The sequence below is a fragment of the Triturus cristatus genome, chromosome 3_2 (assembly GCF_964204655.1).
Source record: "Triturus cristatus chromosome 3_2, aTriCri1.1, whole genome shotgun sequence".
Taxonomy (NCBI): Eukaryota; Metazoa; Chordata; class Amphibia; order Caudata; family Salamandridae; genus Triturus; species Triturus cristatus.
The window spans coordinates 946984630-946995930 of NC_140584.1; the positions used below are offsets into that span (position 1 = coordinate 946984630).

An 11301-nucleotide genomic window follows, 5' to 3' on the forward strand; every position below is an offset into this window, starting at 1 on the left:
GACACACTTTAGTGTTCAGTACCGCCCCTATGAACAGGTTGCGCTAAGAGGGCACCAGGTGAGATTTGGGTACGTTTATCGAAAAATCTATTTGAACAACAGCTGAGTTGTATCCTGCAGATGAAGAAGCACCCTCTCTGGAGACTCTGCTTTGATCAGCCAGTCATCCAAATAGGGGAAAACTGAAATCCCCGACCTTCTGAGATGGGCTGCCATCACCTTGGTGAAGACTCGAGGTGCAGTAGTAAGACCAAAAGGAAGGACCGCAAACTGATAATGTTGCGACCCTACCATAAACCGGAGATACTTCCTGTGCGACTTCAGGATGGGGATGTGGAAATACGCATCCTGCAAGTCGATTGACACCATCCAGTCCTCCTGATGCAGCGCTTGAAGAACCTGCGCAAGGGTGAGCATCTTGAACTTCTCTTGCTTCAGAAAAAGATTCAAGATCCTGAGGTCCAGGTGGAGCCAAGATGGCGACCGGGACGGCAGCGTAGGCTCCCGGCTCCGAGAACCTCCGCACCCCGCACAGATATCCTGCATGAGATCCTTAGCCTGCGCTGGCTGCCCGTGTTGGTGAACGAGAGCGGCAACCGATAGTGTGACCCCGAAGTTTCTGGCAGCGGTACCGCCGGAGAAATGTCCGTCTGAAGTTTGCGGCCTGTGCAACTCTGGAACCGGGACCTCGAGTGGACACCATGGCCGGGCGGCAGTTCAACAACAGCGGCCATTGGTGACTGGGTGGAGTCGGACTACCGAAGCGGTGCGAATATCGGCCTACATTTCGCCGTGGTCGCTCCTATCACTAAGCGTGGCGGAACGAGTGCATGCCCGAGGTGGCAACTCCAAGACTCTCCGGTGATTGCCTCAGCCTTCGCTGGTGAGCTGCCCGGACGCCGCCCGTAACTCGCCCCGATTCCTGCGGGCTGCTCCCGGATTTTTGCGGGCGCTGGTCCGTGGTGGGGCTGACAGTGGCCCGTGACCACACACCGGACACATTATTTGCCTGCCCCCGGAACCCTGTTTCCAGTGACATGGAACCCGAGGCGCTCGTGCCTGAGTCCCGGTCCCAAACTGGGTTGAACCTACCCAGCGGCCATTTTGGAAGGACGAGGTCCACCATCCTGTGCACTGGGTCGCAGCAAGCTTGGGAGGGTGCGACTCTGAGGAGCGTAGCGGAGCGAGCGCCTGGAGCTGTACTGGGGTACGGTGACCTTTTCGAGGCTCTCGGTGCCCTTCATTCCACCTTGATCCACGGCGCCTGGATGTTGGGGAGTAAGCTCGATGGAGTGACAACAGCGTCGGAACAGTTGCGGCCCGCCTGTCCCCAGGTACGCTGGGACTTCCTACACTGCACACGGGAGGACAGTGTCGTGGCCGCCCCTGTGAATAGTGCACAACTGGACACTCCGGACAGTATGCTAACGTGCGCTCAGCTGGCTGTGGACCTGGACAGTTCCGGAGGTTTTGGACCTGAGTGGGGGGTGGTGGCCTTGTCCCGTGCGCGGCTTCCGGCGACTCAGGCAATATCCAAGCAACGGTCGCCTGCTCTGGCTGATTCCGCCTTCATGGACCTGGTGTGCAGTGTAAATCCTGGGGCAGCACTGGGAAAGACGACCCTCCATAGAGCTGACTGTGTCGATCTTCAGAGCCTTCTACCCTACCTGTGTGTGTCGCTTCCTGACCTTTATTGGACGCTCCTCTTCCTTGTAACATTGGACTTGGCACTGGGTCGCTGGGTATGCATGGGCAGATTTGCAAAGAGTGGCCAAGGATAAGGAGGATCCTTCAGACGTGGTCATCTACTAGGCGGGCGAGCTCGGGGGTTGCGTGCTCTCACGGCAGAACTGTTAGTGTACTAAGTGCGTAATGCTCCTTACTCCTTTGACAGGGTTGATCCTGTGTTGATTATTGTATGCTTTGCGGGGAAATATATGGTGCGGGAGGGAGAAGCCGGGGGCATGTTTTGCAGGCCCTCCTCCAGTTTATTAATACTCTCTCTACCCCCCGTTCGGTGGGGGTTCTTTTCCTATTCCTTTTTTCTCTGTTTCTTCTATATTTCGGGTCTGACTCCGGGGCGACAGGCACACTGCTGGGGGGGGGGGGGCGTACTCATCTGCAGAGGTGCAGGGTGGGGGGTTGGGGGAGGGGATTCTTTAGTCTTTAACCCTTTTTTCCATGGCCTCCTTTTCTTCTTTTATTCTTCTTTGTCTTTTTCTAGGATCAGCATGGTAGACCTCCTTAGTTGATAATCGATGCTGTTTCCTGTGTGCCATAATTTCCGTGGTGTTTCCTGGGTCTTAGGGCAGGGGGTTGCAGGCGCAAGTTGCCGTGATATTCCTCCACATCCTGAACTTCCTGTTTCAGCGCCATTTCTTAGATAGACTGCTGTTTATTGTTTACGTTCATCGTTCTGCCTGCCATTTTTCGCTGCTGGGAAACTGTTTGGCACCTGATCCTTCCATCCTCCTCTATTATAAAATGTAAACCTTTATTATCCTGGTCCCTTACTTGGGCCGTTCAGAGACTGAGAGTATGTTAGCGTCGAGATCCTGTTCCCCGAGGTGCTGACTGTGGTATAATTGCTTTCTGTTATTCTGATTGTTTAGCGGCCGGCCCCGGGGGTTGTAGGCCCATAAGAGTAATTGATTGAAATATCAATAAAGGTTTTCCCAAAAAAAAAAAAAAAAAAAAAAAAAAGATCCTGAGGTCCAGGATCGGACGCAATCTGCCGTCCTTTTTTGGAATCAGGAAATACCGGGAGTAGCATCCCTGACCCCTTTCCCGCTTTGGAACCACCTCGATCGCACCTTTTTCTAGTAATGTCAGGACTTCCTCCTGCAGGAGAAGAAGGTGGTCCTCCGAACAAACACCTTGGCAAGGAGGGTAATTTGGAGGGAATTCCCGAAAGGGAAGGGCGTACCCATTTTCTACAAGATCTAGAACCCAAAGGTCTGTAGTAACCGATTCCCAATCTTGTAGAAAATGGGTAAGCCGGCCCCCCACAGGACCAGCATGATCCATAATGGTGGATCTAGGGCTGCTTTGCAGTGGTGGGAGGGGCTGAGGAAGAGGAAGAGGAGGAGGAGGAGAGCTGTCGACCTCGAGTACGACCTCTGACTCTGCCTCTGTAGCTCTTATACAGAGTGTTCTGCTGCTGTTGCTGCTGCTGGGTCTGTCTGTATGTACGAAAGGATGACCTTCCAAAGCCCCTGTACCTCCTGAACGAACCTCTAGGCTGGGTTTGCAGGCCCAAAGATTTGGCCGTGGCCTTATTCTCCTTAAATCTTTCGAGCGCAGCATCCGCTTTCTTGCCAAAAAGTCCAGAGCCATCAAAAGGCAAGTCCAGGAGCGTTGTCTGCACATCAGGGGAGAACTCGGATGATTTGAGCCACGCACTCCTCCTTGTGGCAACAGAAGAGCCCATTATCCTTGCGACAGAATCAGCTGTATCCAAGCCACTTTGGATTACCTGACGTGCAGCCGCCTGGGTGTCCGACAGTACCTCATTAAAGTTTAGTCTAGCTTCCTCTGACAGTTTTACAGGCCAGTTGTTTTGCTGAATCCGTAAGAGCATGGATATATCGGCCCAAAAGACAGGTGGCATTCGTTGATGTTAAAGCCATACTAGCAGAAGAGAAGGCTTTCTTAGCTGACTTGTCTAACTTCTTTGCATCCCTGTCACTCGGGACTTGGAAAAAAGCACCGGTAGATCTTTTGGAACAGGCAGCCAGAACCACCAGACTCTCCGGAGAAGGATGGGATGTTAAAAAGTCTGGGTCCCCTGGAGCCGCCCTATACCTCCTTGCAACAACCTTAGAAACCGCAGGAGCAGAGAAGGGCTTACGCCATACCTTTATTACCGGCTCAATAATGGCGTCATTAAAAGGGAGCAAAGGCTCCGATACAGAGGAGGGAGAGTAGAACCTCTGTAAGGATGTTTGGTTTAAACTCTGCAGATGATAAGGGTGGTCGGGAGCCACATCCTTTGAAGGAGCATCAGCAGGAGGAGTATTCTCCCATTCAGGTGACAAGTCCAGGCCACTAGCCTCCTTCAATTCTTCAAAGAGATCGTCCGACTCCATCAGCTCACCTTCTTCCACTTCTTCCATCTGGTACATCTGTTCCTCCAGTACCCTTTGGGCCTCCCTCCTAGATCTGATCCTCACAGCAGGAGTCGGCGGCGCTGTAACCAAATCTGACGGCGCCGGAGCCGGCGTCGAGCGCGGATCCAAAGGAACAGCCGGCGTCAATGAGGCAGAGTCGGCGCCGGTGAAGAAGGAAGCAGCGTCGATGTCCTCGGCGCCGGCAGATGCCAAGACAGAGTCGCCGGAAAAAATGGCATGAAGGGAGCCTGAGGATAAGCTTGAGGAACTCCCAAACTGAAAGCCATAGTGTTGAAGATTGCATTAATCTCTAAGCATGAGCTGAAAGTCATTTTGTCTTGGCAGCCATTTTAGTTAGCTATGTGCTGGACATTTGCTGTTTCCCTCTCCCAGAGTCTTGCACATGCTCAGATGTGCTTAGCTAGTAGAGTGCACCTGTTCCTAGTATAGAACTGTCAGGCTGTTCTAACTGATGTCAGCAACTTATTACTCCTCCTACTTGTTGACTGTGCAGTTTCTGTATGACCATCTATGTGTATAACTTTTCTCATGTGTACTTGTACTGCCTTTTTTCAGCCCCTGTGTGGGTATATAATGCCCCTGTTCTCTGTACTCCTTAGAAAATGTCTCATACAGTGATTTGAGAATGCTGTGTGACACATTTTTTCCCTCTTTAGAGGTTAAATAAAAAGATGTCTTTTATATTACAGCTTCTGTGCCAATCTCTTCTTTGTTGGTTTAAAAGGACCAGGTGTATCAGTGAAGCCCCAGAGAAGGTTTTAATTTCTACAATTGGTGCCCTCTGTGAGGCTCATGAGAGAAATGGCTATCCAAGGGAGTGATCCTGATGGGAGACAGGAATCTACTGAGGAGGACAGAACAGGACAGAACAGGACTCTAGTAAAAAGGTACCCTAAAACTGAGATTCTGTCTCTGCAGCCCAGTATATTTCTGGTCTTCCTGATTGGACTCCTCCAACTGCTTACCACTCCTGACTGAGAACATTTTTGGCGTGAGTATTCTAAAATGACCGTTTGGTCACTCAGAACTTGGCAGTTAGAATCTGGAAACTTGTGCTTGGTAAGGTCGTTTGTTACGACGCTTCTTGGATTTGTATGGAAATTGGCCAATATTTGGAATTTGGAAATATGTAAACTGCAGTTTATGTAGGCAGGTAATGAGAAACTTTTGTAAACTTGAACGGCACACTTTGAGTTAAGTGCTACTTTGTGTATAATATTGTATATGCTGCAATATTTTTGGCATGCCTGTTCTTAGCACACATCGTAGAATGTGTTGCATTTGTGTAGGTACCCTTGGAACTTGTATTGAATTAGCCGGCTCCCCTAGAGGGGATACTTAACTAGGTTTAGGTATAGAAACGTATTTCTTCCTTGGTGACTAGTACCCCGAGGAACTAAATATGTACGTAGAAAGGATCCTGGTCTGTGCACTTAGTAACATTCATAAGTGGTGATATGCAGATCGTTTTTTCCTGGTGTTCTGCCAGCCAAATCTAGTGAATATGACTTACAACTAGTATTTACAAATGGTTTGGTTTAAGTACAGTCTGTGGGCTGTCTTTTGTTTCTGTCCTAAGTATTGATCTGTGGGTTAAATGTGTGTTTAAATGTCTGTGGTTTGTAATTAGTGGTACTTGTGCGAGTAAGTAGCAATTGCGCTCTTGGTGCAAGAATGGCTCGCCTTAAGCTCCCTGTATTATGTGTTCTGAGTATATGACACCGTTTTGAAAATGTCTGGAATGAGCTCAATGTTTTTTTTTGTCATCATTCTGTTATGCAAAACATCATTAAAATAAAATATATTTTAAAAGAATCCAGCAATGAATTATATAATATATGCTAAATAGCTGCACGCTATCATTAAATTGACAGAGTAAGACACTTGTCATGATCGCGTGGACAGGATGGAGTGGACCGCGAGCCGAGGGAGAAGCTCGCGGGAACTACAACTCCCGTCAAACGTAGCGGTTCCGAGTAACCCCACGTGATCGTGAGCGCGGCAGGTTTAAAGCCGGAACTACGCAGGGAGGCGGCGCCAATGATTCGCTTCAGAAACCCGATGCAGACCAACGGCCCCTGACCCGCTTCCAAGACCTCTGCCGCGCGCTCTGTTCAACGGACGACCCGGCTCGCCAGAATCACAGACCCGCGCTTCCCGAAGCATAGAACAGCTTGCGTTCCTAATCCTACGCTCTCCACCTCCGGAAAACGCCCTCCTCTCCGCGGGCGCACCTCGTCAGCCTAGGCGAGAGCTTTGTCCTTGTCCCGTGTCCAATCGGACCTCGGAGGTTCCGGAACCCGCTCCGGTTTACTCCGCAACATACGGAGGGGTAACAAGTGCCCTCCGTTCACCGGCAGGAGTGTTTGTTGTCTCAACCCTCAACAGGAAGCACCCCTCCGGACCGCTACCACGGCGCTCCTCGACCCCAAGGATTCCTGGGTCTTGAGTGGCAGCGCCGCCAGTGGTTAGAGGGGGCTCCTACCCGCACTGTTTTACCCGCACTATTTTCCTTGCCAGGCATACTCCCTATAGGCGTTCCTCGACCCCTCGGATTCCCGGGTCTTGAGTAGAAGCGCCTACGAAGGGACTCCAACAACACCTTCTTGGCCCTCACGGCCTGAGCGCCGGCACGAGGGCGGAGACACTCCCCGTCCCTCGAGACCAAGCACTCGACCAGAGCTCTGAATCCAGCTACGCCCAACCAGGGGAGAGTAACAACCAGGCAGGTACACAAGGGACACCGGTGGGGAGATCTAGCGCCTCTGGGAGAAAAGGAGTGGCATCTAAATATTCTCTCCTTGTCTTCTTTCAGGTATCCATCCCTGCTGCCTCTTCCCGTCCCTTGCCCACCTGTCTCCCGAGCCCGAGGGTCATTTACGCAATCCGGGCTGGGGACGGATGGGAGGGGGAACCCTCTATAACGTCAGCGTCATCCCGAGGAGAGGACCAAGTGAGCGCCACGACAGCACTATACATGTGTGCAAATTGCCACAATGTTAAAGATAAAATTAGAATCCACATTTAATAGGAATAAAAAAGCTTCAAAAAACGAAATTGTGTGTTTTGCAATGGATAAAATTAAGATACAAAATGTCACAGTATTTATCCTTCTGTATTAGGTATTAAAAGGCATTCACATTATCTGAGTGAATTGGTTGTTGCTGAACCAAAATACACATTACAGAACGACAGATTTGTGCTGGCTCGAAAGGCTGACTTGAAAGGCGTGTGAATTCGACGCCTTTACGTGTCAAGCAGCTGTGTCAGCACGTGGGTATTTCTGACTCCGGCCACAGAAAACAGCTAAAGTCACTACCCCTTAAGTCAGTGCCAGCACGGTGTAAAATCCTGCATTTCAGACTGCTGTTTTAAAAGTTAGAAATATAGTTTCATTATTTTTGATAAACAGAGGACAGATTGACAGTAGGGATTTATTTTCTTAATGCCTTTTTAAATAAATATAAGAGTGGTTTTTGATGTTAAATAATAATGACTGTCCTTTATTTAAAAGTGGCGCAGACTTTCAAGTTCGGTTTCTGTTCTTAGGGCTGTGAATGAATGCGTTTAAATATGATAGGCAAAGGGATGCAGCTTGCTTTTCATATGTGGACTCATCAAAATGATTAGATTTATTAAAAAAATATATATATTTTGATTATATAAAAAATGTTATTTAAAATAGGTGCATTAAATTCGTTTTTTTATATTTATAATGCCTAATAATGATGCTGTGACCTCCTAGCATCCAAATTGAATTTAAGCCATGCTATATATCAATAGGGGGTCACTTACATGTGAAATGTCACTTTACCCAGGCGTACAAAACTAATTTTTATAAGGGTATACATTATACATTTCTGATGCCACATCTCTGGGATATGTAGAGGACATTCTGGGGATGACTATTATGCAAAAACATTGTAGGATATTCATTTTTAAGTGCCCCAAACATCAAAGTCGAAATTGAGTAAAATTCACTATTTAAATGAGGTTATTCCAATCAGAGCAGCTTTAAACTGCCTTAGGCTCCAGTAAATGCACATATGTAAGTTTAGAATGAATAGCTGACATCTATACTGCTAGACAAGCACTCAGTACACTGCTTACAAATATAAATATGTACAAAAAAACTGGCAGAAGTTATTAAGCTTACCTCTGAATTGCTGGTAGACAGGAATGGAGTGGGTTGTTGAGCTCTCAGTCTCCAGGGTCACTTTGAATTGGTAAAAGTAAAACTGCATGAAAACCTTGCACACAAGATGGGACAGCTGCGAATAGGTTAAAGGTCGGAGTTCTACATTTAGAAGCAGGGCTCAGCGCAACATTTGCTTTGACATTTCGACATTTGAAAGACGAAATGGCAGGGCAGGGACAGAAAGAGGTTTTGCTTACTTTTTTTGGCAAAAGCAAGTTTTTGTGCACTCATATGAACAGATTGAATAATAATGGTATATGTGAGCTCTTATTAAGACAATGACTGTCATATATATAGCACTAATGCTTTTAGGGCTGAATTAAGGAAGCAATGGGATTTAGTTTGAATTCATGTGCCCTCGTGTTACACTTGTACATTTGCTAAAGGAATATGTTCTTTGGCTAGCTCAATGTGCTATTTAGCACCTCAGAGTTTGTTTATGCCCAGTTGCTACAAATTGGGGTTGATAGTGTTGACAGAATGAAACCTGTTACAGGTTTCCTACTGTCAAAAATGGGGGAAGGAGGCTAGCTCCTCTACAAATTAAGGATAGGCAAATTTATGTTTTCTCTCTCTTTTTCTCAAATTTCTTTTGAGCCTGTCTAAACGGTCTGTGAAATAGCCATGAGACATTTAATTGGCTATTCAGTAATACTGTTTTAAACATTATCAGCATTAATAAAATTAATAAATAAATTTTCTATGTTACTGCCCATCCTGTCTGATGAAATTATGAAAGGATGAGTAGTCTAGATTGCGGTTTCCTTATTTGATCTTTAAGGGGAACTAGCTGTGGGTAGTTTTTGTTCTAAAATTCTCAGGTGATAACACCACTATTGTTTGTTATTCTCATGCTACATACAGTTTTGCAAGGGCATTGCTAGTTTTTATTAGCTAGTCTGTGTAAATAAATTGACAGTCCTTACTAGAGCTGATGCTGCATAGTTTGGATTGTGAGAAATAGAATGCAGAGAAGATGCCCATGTGATCCTTAGCAAACATTTTTGAGGAAAATATTGTTTTATAGGAGTCTGTTTGTCACAAGATGTTCTGCTGGAGAAAATGTACCCATTATGTTGAAGTTTTTAGTTCTTTATGTAATAGGAATCATTGTTAAATTAGCAGTTTTAGATTTTCCTGTTGCTCCTATAACATGAGAGCATGGTCCTAAGCATACAATGTAGGTGCTTTTAATAAGAGAAATCATTTTAAAAGTGTCTGCAGTCCTGTACAAGTAATGCAAAGTCTATGAGTAAAAGTGTAGAACATTTCCTTTTTTCTTGAGGGTCTTTAGATGATTAAGATAGGAATATACAGATGTAAGGATTTGGAGTATGTCTGTATTGTTTTTCTCTTTCCCTCAGAATTTAGTAAATGAACACAGACTTCCTTGGCTGCTTGGGATTGGGTGACGTATTACTCTTGTCAGTTCACCAAAGAGTTCCTTTTATACTTGCCAATAGGTCGAGGCTGTTGTTTTTTTTTTACTCTCACATAGATGAAAGTGGTTCTTGGGTGCCTTGCTAGTATATGGGGCGTCCCTAGACTAGGAAGTATTCTGAGACTAACCTCTCTGTTGATAGATTATTTCTGTGCCTTGTCTAAAGACCTTTTGTTCTGTCCACCAATAGATATTTGCTGCCTTACAACCATTGCCAGAGGGATGCGGACGTCAGATCTAGCTTTAGGAGTCAGCACCAGTCCAGCTTGAAGTCAAAGTGAAGGTAACCAGCACAGGCATTGCTGGCAAACAGGACCTCAGTGAAGGTAGAAGGCCAGAAGCACTGGGATGTGAAGTGTGTACCCCTGCCACTGTCTTGGGCGAAAGACGGGGTCACAAATCAGAAAGGAGAAATCGTGGATCAAGTTTTTGATGCCCAGCCGAGAGTCACAGACCGACCAGGAAGGCGAGAAAGTTTTTGCTTGAGGTAACCCCCTTTGAAACAAGGGTTGCTTCAGAGATCCTAGCATCAGGCCTCTGAATCCTGGTCCCAAAGTGGCTGTAAAGTCTTCACCTTTGTTGGTCAAGAGATACCTGGGCACACTGAATGCAATCTATGGCCCCAACGAAAGAGCAGTGTGCCAGCAGAGCAATACATGAGTTAGGGAAGGACTTGAGTTCAGGGTACAAGTGCTGTGTCTCTGGTGCCTGTTAGATTGAAATGAAGAAAACTGGTGCACTGCCTGAGACACTGGAGAGGATCGCTGAGAGCATTTGCCCTGGTGGGTGATTGCCCTATCCTGAAAGAAGAAACTTTTCCCTTGAAACTGGGCCGTGATTCCTGAGTTGCGAGTTATGCAGCTCCACCGTGGGAACAACAAGAGTCTTTTTCTTTTTTGTTGAAAATGTACCCCATTGGTCGTCCCATTTTTGAGGAGGAGCAGCCCTTTGCAGCTCTTCGTCCTAATTCTCATGGTCCTGTGTGGTCCTCCTGGTCCTCTGGATCCAGGATCATTTTTGTAATAATATGTCTGACTGCTTTCATAATTGTATTAGGAATAATGTTTATTCTACGAGAGAAAAGTTCCTCTGAGCAGTTGACAAATGTTACTTTACCCTTTCCTTGATTGATACTCTAGCCCTGATAAAGGAAACACTGGAAAAGTCTAGTGAAAATGTTTTTATTAGATATGTGCTGTTGGCTATTTTGAAGTTGAAATTGATGGTCACTGAAATGCATAGGAGCCTTGAAAATGTTTTTACTGGATGGTTCTAGGATTTGCATAGGACTAGAAAGCTAATAGTTCTGTTTCTGATAATAGTAATTACTCTCTCCTGCTATCTGTATGACCCAATTCTCTGTTCCCTTTGCACTCCTGCTTATACCTTATACATACCCGCTTAACTATATTTAGAATGAGAAATGCCCACCAAGCAATGAATTAGGATATTGATAAATTTATGAAAAAATATTAATATGCATATTTCCTACTGGATTATAGGAATGTCTTTAGCTCATGCTAAAAGGACCA

At 46.4% G+C, this 11301-nt stretch overlaps 1 protein-coding gene across 1 annotated transcript in view; it reads left to right on the forward strand.

Annotated features, from left to right (window-relative positions):
- The window catches only part of PIGW (phosphatidylinositol glycan anchor biosynthesis class W), a 60156-nt gene extending 49227 nt beyond the window's left edge, over positions 1-10929 (forward strand). The window contains exon 3 of the transcript XR_014980031.1: positions 9960-10929. The gene's annotated coding sequence lies outside the window, so the exon portion shown is untranslated. The remainder of the gene's footprint in view (positions 1-9959) is intronic.
- Positions 10930-11301: the final 372 nt, after the last annotated feature.